At 40.5% G+C, this 19,214-nt stretch overlaps 1 protein-coding gene across 4 annotated transcripts in view; it reads right to left on the reverse strand.

The window, feature by feature from the left end:
• Positions 1–1,955, reverse strand: part of mad1l1 (mitotic arrest deficient 1 like 1) — a 1,014,619-nt gene extending 1,012,664 nt beyond the window's left edge. For 2 of the 4 annotated variants that reach the window (XM_073061009.1, XM_073061006.1), the window contains exon 1: positions 1,798–1,951. The gene's annotated coding sequence lies outside the window, so the exon portion shown is untranslated. Of the gene's footprint in view, positions 1–1,568; positions 1,746–1,797 lie in introns of those variants that run through there. The other 2 variants (XM_073061007.1, XM_073061008.1) reach the window with 2 other exon arrangements.
• Between the last annotated feature and the right edge of the window lie 17,259 nt (positions 1,956–19,214).

Below are 19,214 nucleotides of genomic sequence, written 5' to 3' on the forward strand. Positions count from 1 at the left end.
CTCTAAGAATAAACCAGGAAATGTAGGGAAGTTACTGGAAGGTGTTCTAAGGTATTAGATATATGAGTATTTGGATAGACATGGAATGATTAAGGATAGTCTGCATGGCTTTGTGAGTGGTAGATCGTGTCAAACAAATCTTAGGAGTTTTTCGAGGAAGTTACCAAGAAAGTTGATGAAGGCAAGGCAGTGGATGTTGTCTATGTGGATGTTAGCAAGGCACATGACAGGAACCTGCAAGGGAGGTTGGTCAAGAAGGTTCAGTCACTCGGCTGAGGTAGTAAATTGGATTAAATGTTGACTTTGTGGGAGAAGCCGAATGTGCCAGTAGTGGTTGCCTCTCTGAGTGGAGGCCTGTGACTGGTGGAGTGCCGCAGGGATCGGTGCTGGGTCCGTTGATGGTTGCCATCTATATCAATGATAATGTGGTTAACTGGATCAGTAAATTTGTGAATGACACCAGACTGAGGGTGTAGTGGTCAGTGAGAAAGAGCATCAAAGCTTACAATGGATCCGGACCAGCTGGTAAAATGGGCTGAAAAGTGGTGGATGGAATTTAATGCAGAGAAGTGTGAGGTTTTGCACTTCAGAAGGACCAACCAGGGTAAATCTGTTAATGTAACCTTTAAGTGACCCCAATAAGGTGCCACACATCAAAACTAGAGCACACAATATTAAATATAACTTAGTTATAAGGGTTGAGGAGTGATTAAAAGACAAAAAATAGCATGGAATAAAAATGTAATTTTGGTGTCAAAGAAATCAGTATTGTGGCCCCAGTTGCTCAATTATATCTGCATTAATGGGATCAAGAGTAATATATCCAAATGTGCTGATAGTCTTTTGGGCCCTCTTCTACCAAGCTTCTCTCCTCATATTCCCAAGTACTCAGGGAACCATTTATAGAGGGTATGCTTTAGCATTGTTACCTTCAACTGCCTAGTTAAATCTGCTACTGAGATGGGGAGTCATAATACATCTGATACTTATTGAATATTTTGTATTTCAAGTACTTTCTGACATCTCTAATTTTGATTGCTCATGTATTAGTGAATGCAGGTATAGCTTGTGCATACTAAATCACAGTATTCTCAAGCTGCTATATATGAATACTATTTCAATCAGACATATTTAATAAAACTTTGGAAAGTGAATGTAATTCATTACGTAATTAAAATAATATTCTAACCACTGCACTTGAGAAGGGAAATGAGTTTATGCAGCCATTAACTACCTCAGTGAAATCAAGATGTTCCCAAATTTTCAGTTGGGATGGGTCAAGGTGCAACGGGTTTTCTTTAGATTTATTTCTTAACTCCTCCAAATCATTATACAACTACGCCTGCAATGCTTAAAACACTGGTTACAAAGCGGGAATCTAAAAGCAGGTCACAGTCACAAAATAAGGAGAAAGCTCTTCATCCAAAGAATGGTGAATCTGGAATTCTCTACTCTGGAGGACAGTGGAGGCTCAGTCACTGAGTGTATTCAAAATAGAGTTCAACGAAGATGCCTGGCTAGTTGAGGAAAGGAGGGCTGCGGTACTGTCACTGAGTGCTGTCACTGACCTTCTACTGATGTTTGAAGAAGACTGTGGTCCAGAGAGTAAAGAGGCTAGTGCACTAACTGCTCTGTACAGGGCAAAGGAGCAGGCACAACTACCAGACTGCAGAATGCTGCCTGGGCTGGGGAGAAGCGTCTGGCGCTGCCCCGGTGCTCCAGCGCCCGCCGGTTGGGGCGGAGGGCCGGGAGGCTCTGGAGTTTCACGGAAGATTGTACACCTCACTAATGCCTTGCCTGATGGGGTCGTGCGGTCACTCTAAGCTGGGTACCCCGGGACTTCGTTCACCTGCCGAGCCGACCGCCGTCTTGCTCCACAACACCCGCCGCTCTCTCGTTGGCCCTACGTTCGCGCTTGGATCTCCCTCCTCAGCGGCGCCCTCCTCTCCCAAGCCTCGCGAGATTTCCGGGCGAGAGCTCAGCCAACCCCTTACCGCGCGGCGCTCGACTCGCTGCCGAAGTACTGATTCCTGTAGTTACCATGAACCGCTTCAGCCCTGGTCAAGAATGAAACAATCGCGTTATGGTTTATTCTTTTTATTTATTCCAATCCATTTATCGTTAAATTCTGGTGCCTTCACGACCTTTCAGAAAGCGCTTGGCAGCACCACTTCTACGCTGAAATATCTTTTGATTCCCATTATATCTAGAAAGATATTATCCTCAGTCTTAAATATAGTCAATGAATGACCTCCCTATCCTCTTCTTCAAATTTAGGGGAGGAAATTGGGAAGATTCACTGACCTCAAGTTGAAAAAAAATCTTTTCATTTCAGTCCTGAAAATGCAGTTTCTTTTTCCGAGAGCACAAACCCTAATTCAGAACATCATCTCCACATCTACTCTTTCACACCATATAAGAATTTCAAACATTTCACAGGATTTCTTCTGAAATAAGTTACATGTTAAAGTTAAGGATGATCTGCTGAATTACACAGAAACCCTACAGCACAATACAGGCCCTTTGTCCCACAATGCTGTGCCAAACACATACTTACTTTACCCATGGCCCTCTTTTTTAAGCTCCATGTGCCTATCCAGGAATCTCTTAAAAGACTCTATCGTATCTCCCTCCACCACTGTCACCGACAGCCCATTCCATGCAATCATTACTCTCTGCGTAAAAAACATACCCCTGACATCTCCTCTGTACCTACTTCCAAGCACCTTAAAACTGTGCCCTCTCATGTTAGCCATTTCAGCCCTGGGAAAGAGCCTCTGACTATCTACACGATCAATGCCTCTCATCATCTTATACACCTTGATCAGGTCACCTCTCATCCTCCGCCACTCCAAGGAGTAAAGGCCAAGTTCACTTGACCTATTCTCATAAGGCATGCTCCCCAATCCAGGCAACATCATTGTAAATCTCCTCTGCACCCTTTCTATGGTTTCCATATCCTTCCTGTAGTGAGGTGACCAAAACTGAGCACAGTACTTCAAGTGGAGTCTGGCCAGGGTCCTATATAGCTGTAACATTACCTCTTGGCTCTTAAACTGAATCCATATAACCATATAACAATTACAGCATGGAAACAGGCCATCTCGGCCTTTCTAGTCCGTGCCGAACGCTTACTCTCACCTAGTCCCACTGACCCGCACTCAGCCCATAACCCTCCATTCCTTTCCTATCCATATAGCTATCCAATTTTACTTTAAATGACAATACCGAACCTGCCTCTACCACTTCTACTGGAAGCTCATTCCACACAGCTACCACTCTCTGAGTAAAGAAATACCCCCTCGTGTTACCCTTAAACTTTTGCCCCTTAACTCTCAACTCATGTCCTCTTGTTTGAATCTCCCCTACTCTCAATGGAAAAAGCCTATCCACGACAACTCTATCTATCCCCCTCATAATTTTAAATACCTCTATCAAGTCCCCCCTTAAACTTCTATGCTCCAAAGAATAAAGACCTAACTTGTTCAACCTTTTCCTGTAACCTAGCTGCTGAAACCCAGGTAACATTCTAGTAAATCTTCTCTGTACTCTATTTTGTTGACATCTTTCCTATAATTTGGTGACCAGAACTGTACACAATACTCCAAATTCGGCCTTACCAATGCCTTGTACAATTTTAACATTACATCCCAACTCCTGTACTCAATGCTCTGATTTATAAAGGCCAACATACCAAAAACTTTCTTCACCACCCTATCCACATGAGATTCCACCTTCAGGAAACTATGCACCATTATTCCTAGATCACTCTGTTCTACTGCATTCTTCAATGCCCTACCATTTACCATGTATGTCCTATTTGGATTATTCCTACCAAAATGTAGCACCTCACATTTATCAGCATTAAACTCCATCTGCCATCGTTCAGCCCACTCTTCTAACTGGCCTAAATCTCTCTGCAAGCTTTGAAAACCTACTTCATTATCCACAACGCCATCCACCTTAGTATCATCTGCATATTTACTAATCCAATTTACCACCCCATCATCCAGATCATTAATGTATATGACAAACAACATTGGACCCAGTACAGATCCCTGAGGCACACTGCTAGTCACTGGCTGCCAACCTGACAAACAGTTATCCACCACTACTCTCTGGCATCTCCCATCCAGCCACTGTTGAATCCATTTTACTACTTCAATATTAATACCTAATGATTGAACCTTCCTAACTAACCTTCCGTGCGGAACCTTGTCAAAGGCCTTACTGGAGTCCATATAGACATCCACTCCTTTACCCTCGTCAACTTTCCTAGTAACCTTTTCAAAAAGTTCAATAAGATTTGTCAAACATAACCTGCCACGCACAAATCCATGTTGACTGTTCCTAATCAGACCCTGTCTATCCAGATAATTATATATACCATCTCTAAGAATACTTTCCATTAATTTACCCACCACTGACGTCAAACTGACAGGCCAATAATTGCTAGGTTTACTCTTAGAACCCTTTTTAAACAATGGAACCACATGAGCAATACACCAATCCTCTGGCACCATCCCCGTTTCTAATGACATTTGAAATATTTCTGTCAGAGCCCCTGCTATTTCTACACTAACTTCCCTAAAGGTCCTAGGGAATATCCTGTCAGAACCCAGAGATTTATCCACTTTTATATTCCTTAAAAGCACCAGTACTTTCTTCTGTTTAATCATCATAGTTTCCATAACTTTGCTATTTGTTTCCCTTATCTTACACAATTCAATATCCTTCTCCTTAGTGAATACCAAAGAAAAGAAATTGTTCAAAATCTCCCCCATCTCTTTCCGCTCCACACATAGCTGTCCACTCTGATTCTCTAAGGAACCAATTTTATCCCTCACTATCCTTTTGCTATTAATATAACTGTAGAAACCCTTTGGATTTATTTTCACCTTACTTGCCAAAGCAACCTCATATCTTCTTTTAGCTTTTCTAATTTCTTTCTTAAGATTCTTCTTACATTCTTTATATTCCTCGAGCACCTCATTTACTCCATGCTGCCTATATTTATTGTAGGTATCTCTCTTTTTCCGAACCAAGTTTCCAATGTCCCTTGAAAACCATGGCTCTCTCAAACTTTTAACCTTTCCTCTCAACCTAACAGGAACATAAAGATTCTGTACCCTCACAATTTCCCCTTTAAATGACCTCCATTTCTCTATTACATCCTTCCCATCAAACAAATTGTCCCAATCCACTCCTTCTAAATCCTTTCGCATCTCCTCAAAGTTAGCCTTTCTCCAATCAAAAATCTCAACCCTGGGTCCAGTCCTATCCTTCTCCATAATTATATTGAAACTAATGGCATTGTGATCACCGGACCCGAAGTGCTCCCCAAGACATACCACTATCACCTGACCTATTTCATTCCCTAACAGAAGATCCAACACTGCCCCTTCTCTACTCAGTACCTCTATGTATTGCTGCAAAAAACTAACCTGCACACATTTTACAAACACCTAACCATCCAGCCCTTTTTACAGAATGGGCTTCCCAATCTATGTGTGGAAAATTAAAATCTCCCACAATCACAACCCTGTGCTTACTACAAATACCTGCTATCTCCTTGCAAATTTGCTCTTCCAATTCTCGCTCCCCATTAGGTGGTCTATAATACACCCCTATAAGTGTTATTATACCTTTCCCATTCCTCAATTCCATCTAATTAGCCTCCCTAGATGAGCCCTCTAATCTATCCTGCCAGAGCACTGCTGTAATATTTTCTCTGAGAAGTAACGCAACACCTCCCCCTCTTGTCCCTCCAATTCTCTCACACCTGAAGCAACGAAATCCAGGAATATTTAGTTGCCAATCACACACCTCCTACAACCATGTTTCACTAATAGCTACAACATCATATTTCCAAGTATCAATCTATGCTCTAAGCTCGTCCACCTTTCTTACAATGCTCCTAGCATTAAAATAAATGCATTTAAGAAATTCTCCACCTCTTCCTCTCTGTTTATCTCTAACTGTACAAAGAACTTTACTGTCTGTCTTCTTTTTCTTCCTTCTCCCACACATCTGTTCCTACACTCTGGGTCCCCTCCCCCCTTGTATCTAGTTTAAATCCACTGGAGCCTCTCTAGCAAACCTACCTGCAAGAATATTTGACCCCTCCAGTTCAGATGTAAACCATCCTGCCGGAACAGGTCCCACCTTCCCTGGAAAACTCCCAATTATCTATAAATCTGAAGCCCTCCCTCCTGCACCATGTCTTCAGCCACGTGTTGATCTGCACTATCTTACTATTTCTAAATCCACCTGCACGTGGCACTGGTAGCAATCCTGAGATTGCTATCCTGGAGGTCCTGTCCTTTAACTTGGCACCTAGCTCCCTAAACTCACCTTTCAGAACCTCCTCACTCTTCCTACCCACATCATTGGTCCCTACATGGACCACGACATCCGGCTGCTCACCCTCCCTCTTGAGAATACTGAGAACTCGATCCAAGATATTGCGGACCGTGGCACCAGGGAGGCAACAGACCATGCAGGATTCTCGATCTCTTCCACTGAACCTCCTATCTATCCCCCTAACTATCGAATCCTCTATCATTACTGCTCTCCTCTTTTCCCTCCTTCTCTTCTTTGCTGAGGGTCCAGTCTCAGTGCCAGAGACGCAACCACTGCAACTTGTCCCTGGTAGGTCGTCCCCACCAACAGTATCCAAAACGATATACTTATTGTTGATGGGAATGGCCACAGGGGTGCTCTGCTCTTCCTGTCTATTCCCCTTCCCTCTTCTGACAGTCACCCAACTACCCGTCTCCTGACTCCTCGGGGTGACTATCTCCTTGAAACTCCTGTCTATTTCTGCCTCTGCCTCCCGAATGATCCAAAGTTCATCCAGCTCCAGCTCCGGTTCCCTAACACGGTTTGTCAGGAGCTGCAACTGGATGCACCTTTCGCAGGTGTGGTCATCAGGGACAGCTGTGCTCGCCCTGACTTCCCACATACTGCAAACGGAGCACTCAACTGCCCTAACTGCTGCCTCCATTACCTACTCCTAATCTAATTAGATTAATTAAAGGAGTTTACCCGGCCATACCTCACCTGGAGTGAAGCTCATACTCAGCCTCTGCTCACTTTTTAAATTCTCCCGCTGATCTCAGAGGCCGACTTTCACGCGCTTGCGCAGTCGTGCCCCGTTCAAAGCTTGCCTCTGCCTGTTCTTGCCGAAGCCTGATTGAGCCAAAGCCAACCCACTCTGCCTCAGTCCACTCCGACGATGGCTGCTACGACGATGGCCGCTGCATATGGCGGTCTTTCTTTTTAAACCTTTGGTGCACTACGTCACGCACCTGTGCAGTCTAGCCTCTTTGCCACGATCAGTTAAAAAAAAACAGATTCTCTCCGAGCTTCTTTTACCTCTTCCCTCTCTGCCTCTTGCTGCGATTTTCAATGAAAGCCATTGCTCCGTATGCCTTCTTAACCACTGAGTCAACCTGCACAGCAGCTTGAGTGACCAAAGTTAAAAAAACAGGAGCTACAAAAGGTTCATTAGATTGATCCCTGGGATGGGGTATATGACCTATGAAGAAAAAGTAAGCAGTCTTGATCTCCAGAGTTTTGAAGAACACAAGCGATCTCATTGAAGCAAATAAAATTCTTAAATGCTCTGACAGAATAGATGCAAGGATCATGTTTCCCATAAGTGGATGCCTAGAATCAGAAGCCAGTCATTCAGGACAAAAATAATTTATTTGCTCAATCCCAAACTCAAGACCATTTTCCTCAATTCTCTTCTTCTTGTTATCAGACTGTTTATGTGATTTTCAGCTTTGGACAAACCATAAATCTTTTCAATTACAAGCTTTCATGAACTGGGGTTACCACCACCAATCATACCAAAAGCTGAATTTCTTCCATTTACTGTATTCTTTGCAAATTCTTGATTCTATTTAACCTGACCTGAATATATGCAAATAACACCCTCATCTGCTATGGTTTTTACTTCAATTTGACTATACCAATAGATCTTTTCCTGCTGGCTCCAAGACTCAGCTCGTAATGTTACGAACCCCGTAACTGGGTCACTTACCAGCAAAGATAGAGAGGTCCGTTGAAGTCTGATGGGACTATTTTTAACAGTATTTATTAGTAAAAATACATAAAAATAATATCAATGCAAACATACAGATAATATACGTCGTCAATACTAAATCTAAAAGTGCGGGTATAATAATAATCAATAAGAAATAGCTCTATCGTTGTCTAGGGGATAATGTATTGTCCGATGGAAATATAAAAGTCACTCAGTTCATTCAGTTCATACAGGCTTCAGCCTTTGGGGACCGCTGGGTTTTCAATTGTTGGAGAGAGAGAGAGATTTTGAGAATAGAAACTTGCCAGCTTTCCTTTATCCGCTCTTGATCCGTATTCGTCCTTTAGCGAGGCCGTTCCATGGAGGACTTGTCATCCGGGCAAGGATGACACACACACAAGCCCCCACCGGTCTCATACGTTTCTCCTGGTGTGTCTCTTGTTTAGCTAAGCCGTTCTTCCATGGCGATCCCACCAATTCCCCAGGCAGAGGGAAAAGGATGCACACGAGCCCCATCGGCTGTTGCTATTAAACGCTGTCACGGGATTTCTAGCGTTTCTCCTGCTGCATCTAAAGGGGTTGTTCCCCAGACCCTCTTTTATCCTTACTCATGGGGTCTCAGATGTCAATCAGGTTGGGATGATGCAATCCCTCAACCAGTCCACTCAGGTCACCCCCTGAGGGCTTCAATGAATAGTACAGTACTCAATACACAATTCTGTCTCCAAGAGACAATAGCCGTTATCAATGGTTCTGCCTGGCGGAGCCCAGGACACATTCCAAAACCTGTGTATTCTGGACGTCTCTCTCTCATTTCCTGGGTCCCAGACCCGAATTAATAGCGATCTTGCGATTCTCAAAAAGGAGGGGGCTACTTTGTACCCTTCGGCCCCTCAGAGTTGTGGCACATTCGTAACAGTAAAAATTCTGTAGCATTGTCCCCTCAAATTAGTATTCATTACCTTGCCGACCTGCATTCTACCTCAATCCCTTCCTGCCCTGCCTAAATCTGTCTCTAAGAATACTGTACCACTATTCTCACCAAGTTAGTTTTGACCCCACATTCTGGCAAACGGTCCTTAATCCCCTCCACCTCTTCTTCCTTTTAAGAAAATCCTCAAAGAAAATCTCATTCAACCAAGTTCTTTTTTATCCATCCTAACTATTTCCTCAGCATTTGTTTTAATTCTCAATCACAGGAACCAATCTGCTGAACCTTTGTGGTACATCCTCTGCTGCATATGTCAAAGATCAAAATTTAATATCAAAGTACATATATGCCACCACATACTGTAAGGAAAAAGTAAATTGTGATTCCACCTTGGTATATGCCGAAATAAAATAGAAGTTTGAAGACAAATTAGTGTCACCTTGGAATGCTGTGATAGTCTTCAGATGTGCACCAGTGCACATCCCTGAGATTAGACAATGAATAATGTTTTCCTCCTTACAGACCTGTTGTCTCTGTTTTCCTAAATTATGTGTCTGGACTGAAGGTCATAAGAGATAAAGGGGTGCAGCTGGTACAACCATGGAAAGGAAATGTACTCCGGCAATATTATGTGATGCTTTGAAGGAATTTTAAAGGGTACTTTCTTTGTGCAGGAGGAGAGTTTTGTCTTAGGCTAGGCCATGACTGGTGCTGGTGCTCAGAGTTGGAGAAGGTAAGTCAAGAGGGTTAGAGTATGTTGAGTGTGTGTGTGAGCGGGGGGTGGGGGGGGGGAGAGAGAGAGGGAGAGGGAGAGAGAGAGAAAGATGAAAGGCCACAAGAAAGTTTGTCATCATTCTACACCTCAGCTCATTTAGCTGATGATATATCTTGTTTTCTATACTACTGCTACTGTAGTTGTTTATTTTTCTTTTTGTATTGCATTAATGCTATTTCAAATGAAGATTTCTTGTGTCCTGCAACACGTGCAGTGCCTCCCTTTGTGTGCAAATGCATTTCCGAATGCCCTAAGCTGAAAAAGAACAGAGAATAAATTTTAAAATAATTTTTTTTGCAACTATTATAAGATTCAGTTTCTTGTGAGCATTCACAGTAGAACAAAGAAATACAATAGAATAAATGAAGAACTACAAAGACTAACAAACAACCAATATGCTAAAAGAAAACAACTGTGCAAATATAGAAATAAATAAATAATGCTGAGCAAAGTCAGTCCATAAGTTATGCAACTAGTTCAGTGTTGAGATAAGTGAACCAATCAACATTGGTTCAGGTTGAATAACTGTTTCTGAAGCTGGTGCTGTGGGACTTGAGGCTCCTGCACCGCCTTCCCAATGGCAGCAGCGAGAAGAGATCATGGATTGGATTCCTTGACGATGGGTGCTGCTTCCTTGTGGCAGTGCTCCTCGTAGATGTGCTCAGTGGTGGGGAGGGCTTTTCTTGTGACGGGTTGAACTGTGTCCACTTCTTTTTGTCGACATTTCCATTCTTGATATTTCTATATCAAGTGCTGATGCAACCTATCAGATTGCTCTCCTCTGCACATCTACAGAAGTTTTAGATGATGCGCCAAATCTGCACAAACTTAGAAGAGGCACTGCCACTTACATGCTGGTCCCTGGGCAAATCTTTTGAAGTGATAATGCCAAGGAATTTAAAGTTACTGTCCCTCTCCATTTCTGATACTCTAATGAGAACTGATTCATGACCCTCTGAATTCCTTCATTAGTCAATAATCTGCTCTTTAGTTTTGGTATTATTCCTTAGATGAGTTAAATAATCATTGGTATCCTTCTTAACTAGGGTAAATAACCCTTAGAGAAAGGTGTAGTTTCACCAGGAACCTAAACATCTTCATAAGGCAAAACCTTGTATATATTTGTATCTTCCCCTAAAATACTAATTTGTCAGATCCTTGTCATAGCAAATATGCATATTTCATATCTGCAAATATGCATATTTCTATTGAATAACATCCTCCTGTCTGAAATGCAGTCATTTTTAGGATGTCCATTTAGAACAGAGATGCGAAGAAATTACTTTAGTCAGAGGGTGGTAAATCTGTGGAATTTGTTACCACAAGTGGCTGTGGAGGCCAAGTCATTGGGTGCATTTAAGACAGAGGTAGATAGCTTCTTGATTAGCCAGGGCATCAAAGAGTATGGGGAAAATGCAGGGGAGTGGGGATGACTGGAAGCATTGGATCAGCTGATGATTGAATGGCGGGGCAGACTCAATGGCTGAATGGCCTAATTCTGCTCCTACATCTTATGGTCTTATTTATCCTCACAGAGACACAAAAGATGCTGCAGATGCTGAAAATCTTCAGCAACACACACACACAAAATGCTGGAAGAACTCTGCTGTTCATCTATCAGCTATGACTAGCGGTGGGCTATTTCAAGGGCAAAGAGACAATTTCTAACAAGGCTGAAGGTGGCATCAGATGTACAACAATTCTGGCAAGATTTGCAAGATATTACTTCCTACAAAGCCAAACCCAATAGCATGAATGGCAGTGATTAACACCTTCTATACCTGCTTTGAGAGGGATAATATAACTACAGCTGTGAAGATCCCTGCTGCACCTGGTGACCCTATGATCTCTGTCTGAGAGGCTGATGTTAGTTAGGCTGTAGAGAGTTGTAAATGCAGTTGGTTCCATCTTGTGTACTCGTCTACAAAGTACCCAGGACATTTTCAAGGAGCGGTGCCTCAGATAGACATTGTCCATTATTAAGGACCCCCAGGGTTTTCCGGTGACGTCATTGTCGAGAATGGCAGCTTAAGTCACTAGCTCCTCCGGAAAAACGTGTATTAAACCCCATTAACCCGTCAAATATAATATTTTTCGAAAAATATTTAAACTGAAAAGTGGGGCAAGAATGGGGAGAAGAAATGGAAATTAAAAAAGCGACACTGCGGAGCCTGCGCCCAAGAGGAGTGCAGCGAGCGGCTCTCCGACTCGACCGCGTGCGAGCGAGGCGGCCGCCGGGCCTCGTTCAGTCGAAGCAGTGAATGTCTTCAAAATCCTGAAAGAAATAATGGAGATCCAGAAAGATAAAAAACAGCAGCTCCGTGATATTAAGGCAGAGCTCACCAGCGCCAATCAAAAAATAGCGGTGGCAGAGACTCGCATTGAGAAGGTGGAAGATCGTGTTCAAAATGTGGAGCGGATACTGAGCAAGACAATAAAAATAATACATCACCAAGAAGGTAAACTGCTTGACCTGGAGGGAAGATCACGGCGGAAAAATATCAGAATCTACAACGTTCCCGAAGGAGCAAAGGCCTGTCTATGAGGGAGTTTGTCAGAAAGTTCCTGCGGGAAATTGAGCTGGAGCTTCCCCCGGCTATGGAGCTGGAAGTCGAAACAGCGCACCACGCGTTCGTTCCAAAACCTACCCAGGATAGAAAGCCACGCTCAATAATAATTAAATTCCTTCGGTACAGCACCAAGGCAGAGATTCTACGAAGGGCCTGGGGTAAGAAGAGTGTTTTTAGAGGATAAATGAATATATTTCGACCAAGATTACCCCCCCCCCCCCCCGCGGTCCTCCAGAAATGCAAAGAATACTCCGAAGTAAAGCATGTATTAAAGCAAAATAAGATTAGATTTCAAACTCCGTACCCTGCTAAACTTCGAGTGTTTTATGACAATGGGACGCGGTTGTACCAGACAGTGGAAGAGGCGACTACAGTCATGAAGGCCAGAGGGTTACCTGTCAGCATGATGAAAATGAAAGAAAGCCTGGCTGATGAATTGTCCCGCTCGACTTGGGAAATAGTGCGAGAATCGAGAAGGCAGGAGATGGGAGGAAGCCGAGAGAAATATATCAGGAAGAGACCAGGAGTTTCCCAAAGACAGTCCTCACCCCCTTCGGAAAAGCCATAAGGTTTGGCTAACTTTAAAAATGTTGAGAAGCTAAACAGAAGCAAAAGTAGATGGTGATATACCTATCTCGAGAAATAATTATTATAATGTGGATTTTATATTACTTAGTTGTTATTCTTTATTCGCTCACTTACTCCTTTTTCCCCCACCAAAATTGGAATATATATATATGTGCATATATGTGTATGTGTGTAATGTGTGTGTGTGTGTGTGTGTGTATATATATATATATATATATATATATTTGTGTGTGTGTGCGCATATATATGTATATATATGAGTACACAGGGAAATCTTTTCTGTGTAATGGATTTGTTCACTGACTTTTATGAATACTGCAATGGGGGCCCTCAACTCACAAGTAGGAGGAGTTATCCCCCACAGCTAGACATTTCCTCTAGCTCAACGCAGGGTCATCTACTAGAGATCTCAGCCTTGGAATCACACGCTCGTTGCCATTTTTGTTATTATTTGAGTTTCTTGGTTCTTATTTGTTCAGGGAGTAGATCGATTAAGTTTTATTCTAATTTCAATGATACATTGACAGATAAATACAGATGGCTAAGGACAAGGTAAAATTCATTTCTTTTAATGTAAATGGGCTATTAAATCCAATCAAACGTAAGAGAATTTTATCCAAAATGAAAAAAGAACAAACACATGTAGTATATTTACAGGAAACTCATTTAAGTGATAATGAGCATAAAAAACTAAAGAGAATGGACTTCACTAATCTGTTTTTCTCCTCATATTAATCAGGGCATAGGAGAGGAGTTGCTATTCTTATCTCCAGTAAGCTAAATTTTGAAAAAAATATTCAAAATTGGAGATAAAGAAGGCTGATATATTCTGGTAAGGGGGAATATAGACAGCAATTCAGTTACTCTATTGAATATATACGCACACCCAGGAAGTGATTTGGTTTCTTTCAGAAAATTACTGATATTATGGTAACGGAAACAGAAGGTCTCTTGATATGTGGGGGAGACTTAAGTTTACAATTACAACCAAACTTAGACTCTTCCAATAGAAAAACCTATGAAACAAAATCTTTACATAAGAAAGTTAATACACTTTTTGAGGATATTGGTTTAATTGATATATGGAGGGACCTTTTCCCTGACAGAAGGGATTACACTCATTATTCTGCTCCACATTCTGTATATACAAGAATAGACTATTTTATAACATTTGGAAAAGACAAAGGCAAAATAAACACCTGTGGAATTGAGACAATAGATGTAAGTGACCATGCACCTATATATTTATCTGCTGATTTTGACCTACAACCAAAGAATACTATTTGGAAACTAAATTCAAGTCTACTCAATGATCCGTACTTTAAGGAACAAATTAAAAAAGAAATTGGTCTCTACTTAGAATTTAATGATAATGGAGAGGTTTCACCTCCCATTTTATGGGATACTCTGAAGGCTGTCTTAAGAGGGAAAATTATAGCGATATCTTCATATAAGAAAAAAAAGGAATAAAATAATAGAGGAATTACAAAATAGGCTGAAGGAACTAGAGAAAAAACACAAATTGAATTTGGCACAGGATACATTAGGGGAAATTAAAAGAATTAGGGATGAAATAAATAATTTGGCTACGCAAGAAATCAGGAAAAACTTAATGTTTCTGAAACAGAGACATTATGAAAGTGGATTGAAATCTATGAAAGTACTGGCGTGGAAACTGAAAGAAAAGATAGCAGAAAATACAAAGTACAATTCATAGAATTAGGGACCCAAGAACGAAAATGATAAAAAATAAGCTAAGTGAAATTCAAGAAGCTTTTGAAGTGTTTTACAAAACTCTATATTCCAAAGTTCCAGGGGGAAGCATAACCCAAATTGACACCTTCTTGAATTCTCTAGAGTTACCCACTTTAAGTGAAGAACAAAATAGAAGGATGATTGCTGACATAACTGAAGTTGAATTAAAAGCTGCAATTAGTAGGGTTAAATTAAGCAAGTCACCAGGATCAGATGGGTATACAGCAGCGTGGTATAAAGAATTTAAAAATGAGTTAATTCCTGTTTTACTCCCCACACTGAACTGGGCTCTAAAAAAGGCACAAATGCCACCCAGTTGGATGGAAGCGATAATCTCAGCTATACCGAAAGAAGGCAAAGGACAAAATGGAATGCGGGTCATTTAGACCAATATCCGTTCTTAATGTAGATTATAGGTTATTTACCTCCATCATGGCCAAACGATTAGAGGAGTTTCTACCCATACTGATAGGTAACGATCAGACAGGTTTAATACGACAACACCAGACTCAAGACGATATACGAAGGACACTTCACATTATGGATCATACACAAAAAAATAAAATTGAAGTAATAATGATAAGCATGGACGCTGAAAAAGCATTTGATTTGGTTAATTGGAATTTTCTTTACAGAGTTTTACATAGATTTGGTTTCCAAGACACAATTATTAAAACTATACAGACACTATATGACAATCCTACTGCTAGGATTAAAATCAATGGATATTTATCAAATAGTCTTACCCTAGAAAGGGGCACGAGACAGGGTTGTGCATGGTCACCATTACTCTTTGCGTTATATCTGGAACCATTAGCTCAATACATCAGACAAAAGGAAGATATCAGGGGAAATACTATTAAAGGGACAAAGCATAAATTGGCTTGTTATGCAGATGACATTTTGATCTATCTAGGGCAACCAACATACTCTTTACCTAAATTGATGCAATCCTTTGAACAATATGGTCAATTATCAGGATACAAGATCAACATAGATAAGACCCAATTACTTTCATATTACTATAGCCCACCAAGAGAAATTGAAAGTCGATACCCCTGGGCATGGCACACAGAGTCTCAAATATTTGGGCATCATTATGCCAAAAGATTTGGCAAAATTATCAGCCTTTATATAAAAAAATTAAGGAAGATGTGGCAAGATGGAGCCTGATTCCTTTTTTCAGTCTCAGTTCAAGGATTGAGTCTATTAAAATGAATATACTGCCCAGACTGTTATATCTCTTTCAGACCCTACCAATAGAGATTAATCAAAATCAATTCAATGAATGGAACAAGATGCTATCAAGGTATATTTGGCAGGGTAAAAGGCTTAGCGTTCGTCTCAAAACTTAGCAATTAGCAAAGGAAAAGGGGGGATGGGGCTTACCTTCTCTTAGAGATTATTATTTTGCAGCACAGTTGAGAGCTGTGATATGTTGGTGCAACCCATCATATGACACTCAATGGAAAAACATTGAGGAGCGGGTACTTCCCATCCCCATACAAGCAATTTTGACTGATAACAACCTGCAAAGGTACATAAATACTATTGATAACCCATGGGTGAAATTGACTCTTAAAATATGGAAAATTACTATAAAAGAATATAATCTAGAGGGAGATATTGCAATTCTTAAATGGTGTGTATATGACTCTGATTTTACACCAAATAAATTGGATGCTAGATTTAAGGACTGGACAGCTAAAGGAATATCAGTTCTTTGCAACATAATGAAAGAAGAAACACTGTTCAGTTTTGAAATGCTTAAAGAGGAACACTTATTAGATAAACAAGATTTTTATCGGTATTTACAGATGTGACAATATGTTAATAAGACACTTAAAAATGTAACCAAAGCAAATACATGCTTGATAGAGCTCTTTAGAAAAGCATATAATTCAGATAATGGTAGTAGAATCATTTCAAGCATGTATAAGGGGTTGTCAAATCTTAAAACACATTCGACTTCATACATTAAAACAAAATGGGAGAAGGAAGGAGGGATAATTATATCTGAGGAAGAATGGACAACAATATGGAGATAGCAATGGAAGTGTACCAATTCACAGAAATGGAGGGAGTTTGGATGAAAAAACTTGAAAAGATATTTTATTACACCCTCTCAGAAATCCCATTATGATGGTAACCTCCTTGTTTGCCGGAGAAATTGTGGAAATCAAAATGCAAATCATTATCATATTTTTTGGGACTGCCCTGTTATCAAAAACTATTGGAGGGGGATACACAATGCCCTACAAGACATCTTTAAATGTGAAATACCCTTGAAGAGTAAGACCATATATTTTGGATATATACCTCAAGAATGGTTGAAAAGAGATAAATATTTAATGAATATACTGTTGGTGGCTGGTAAAAAGACTCTTACCAGGAAATGGTTATCACAGGAGAGCCCAACTTTAAATGCATGGATGGAAATTATAATGGACATTTACAAAATGGAGAAGATAACAACATCTGTTATCTGTTATAAGCTGGAACAATTTGATTCATACTGGGAAAAATGGTTTAACTACATAATGCCTGATAGGCCTGATTTTATTCTCACAAATCAATGAATCTGTTGTAAAAAAAGGATCACTCCCTACTTGTACATAGTTCTTTCCTTTTGCTTGTTTTTTCTTTCCACTCTTTTCTATAAGTGTATACCCCAGATAAATACTTTTTGGAGATTTTATGATATATATGATATATATGTACAATGTCTGAAATACATCTTATGGAAATGTTTGTTTGATGAACTTCAATAAAAAAATAAATTAAAATTAAGGACCCCCAGCACCCAGGGCATGCCCTTTTCTCATTGTTATCATCAGGTAGGAGGTACAGAAGCCTGAAGGCACACACTCAGTGATTCAGGAACAGATTCTTCCCCTCTGCCATCCAATTCCTAAATGGTCCTAAATACTGTCCTTTGAACACTACCTCACCTTTTAAATATATATTATTTCTGGTTTTGTACATCTTTTAATCTATTCAATGTACACATTACTTTAATTTATATACTTATTTATTCTCTTCTTCTATATTATGTATTGCATAGAACTGCTGCTAAGTTAACTAATTTCATGACACAGGCTGGTGATAATAAACCTGATTCTGAGTTGACATTTCAGGCCAAGATCCTTCTTGAGTCCTGCTGATGGGTCACAGCAAGAAATATCCACACTACATTTCCCTCCTTCCAGTATTGTGTGTGAGTTTCATTTAGCCTACAATCTGCTTTTAGCAGATCAGTGGTCTTGTGAATTTATCTACCTGGGCAGAAAGTGAAGAGTCAAATTGGCTTGCCCATATAAGACAAAAGTTCAATATGACATGCTGAAGTTCTGTAAATACTAGGATCTATACTGGACCTCTGCTGTTTATGATTTATATATATATATAAATGATTTGGATGAATACATAGATGGGTGTGTTAGTAAGTTTACATATGATACAAAGATTGGTAGCATTATTGAAAAATTGCCAAATGATACAGAAGGATGGAGATCATTTACACTTATGGGCAAAGAAATGAGAGATGCAGTTTAATCCAGCCAAGTGTGAGATGTGGCACTGTGGGACATCAAAAATGAAGGGACAAAACATAGCTGATGGTAGTGTCCTTAAGATGACTGAGGGATCTTGAGCTCCAAGTCCATAGCTCTATGAAAGTGGTTGCTGGGGTGGAAAAGGTGACATATGGCATGCTTGCATTCAGTAATCAAATCATTGAGTTCATGATGTGGAAAGATGCAGCTCTTTATAAAACTCTGCTTAAGATGCTTCTGGAGAATGCTTTCCTTTCTGGTTGCCCCACTATATGAAGGATGTGGAGGCTTTGGAAAGGGTCCAGAAGAGGTTTATCAGGATGCTTCTTGGATTAGTGGACATGTGCTACTAGGAAATGTTGGACATACCTGGGTTGTTTTCCCTGGAGCAGCAGACGTTGAATTTATAAAATTATCAAAGCCATAGAAAAGGAAGACAGTTGGCATCTTCTCCCCAGGGTTGAAACTAGAAGGTATGCATTTGAAGTGAGAGGGGGCAATTTCAAAGGGGATGTGTGGTGCATTTTTTTGTATATTACAGAGTCACGGGTTGCAGTGAAGGCAAATACATAGAGGTATTTAAAAGGCTCTTGGATAAACAAATGGATGTGCAGAGAATGGAGGAAGATGGGCATTGTTTAGGCAATAGGGAATTCTAGTTTGGTGTTCAATTAGTTCCTCACAACATGCTGGACCAAAGGGCCTGTTTCTCTTCCTGTCTTCTACAGTCCGGAATGGTGGGTTGGCAGAAGAGAAAAACTTGATTATTGTGGCTTTTTTTTAGTGCTATAAACTATGTTCCACTTGCTGTAGTAATAGCATCAAACTTAAGATTTAGTTCATTTTACATCAACTGTTATTAACTGTCATATTTCACTGCAGCTCATCTGACAAGTATAACAAAAATCTTTGTGCCGATTTCCAACACAATCTCCTGTCAACACATTCAACCTTTTGACTCAAAGGCAAAAGTTGCTGTCTACTTAGC

Source organism: Hemitrygon akajei, chromosome 11 (genome assembly GCF_048418815.1).
Source record: "Hemitrygon akajei chromosome 11, sHemAka1.3, whole genome shotgun sequence".
Lineage (NCBI taxonomy): Eukaryota > Metazoa > Chordata > Chondrichthyes > Myliobatiformes > Dasyatidae > Hemitrygon > Hemitrygon akajei.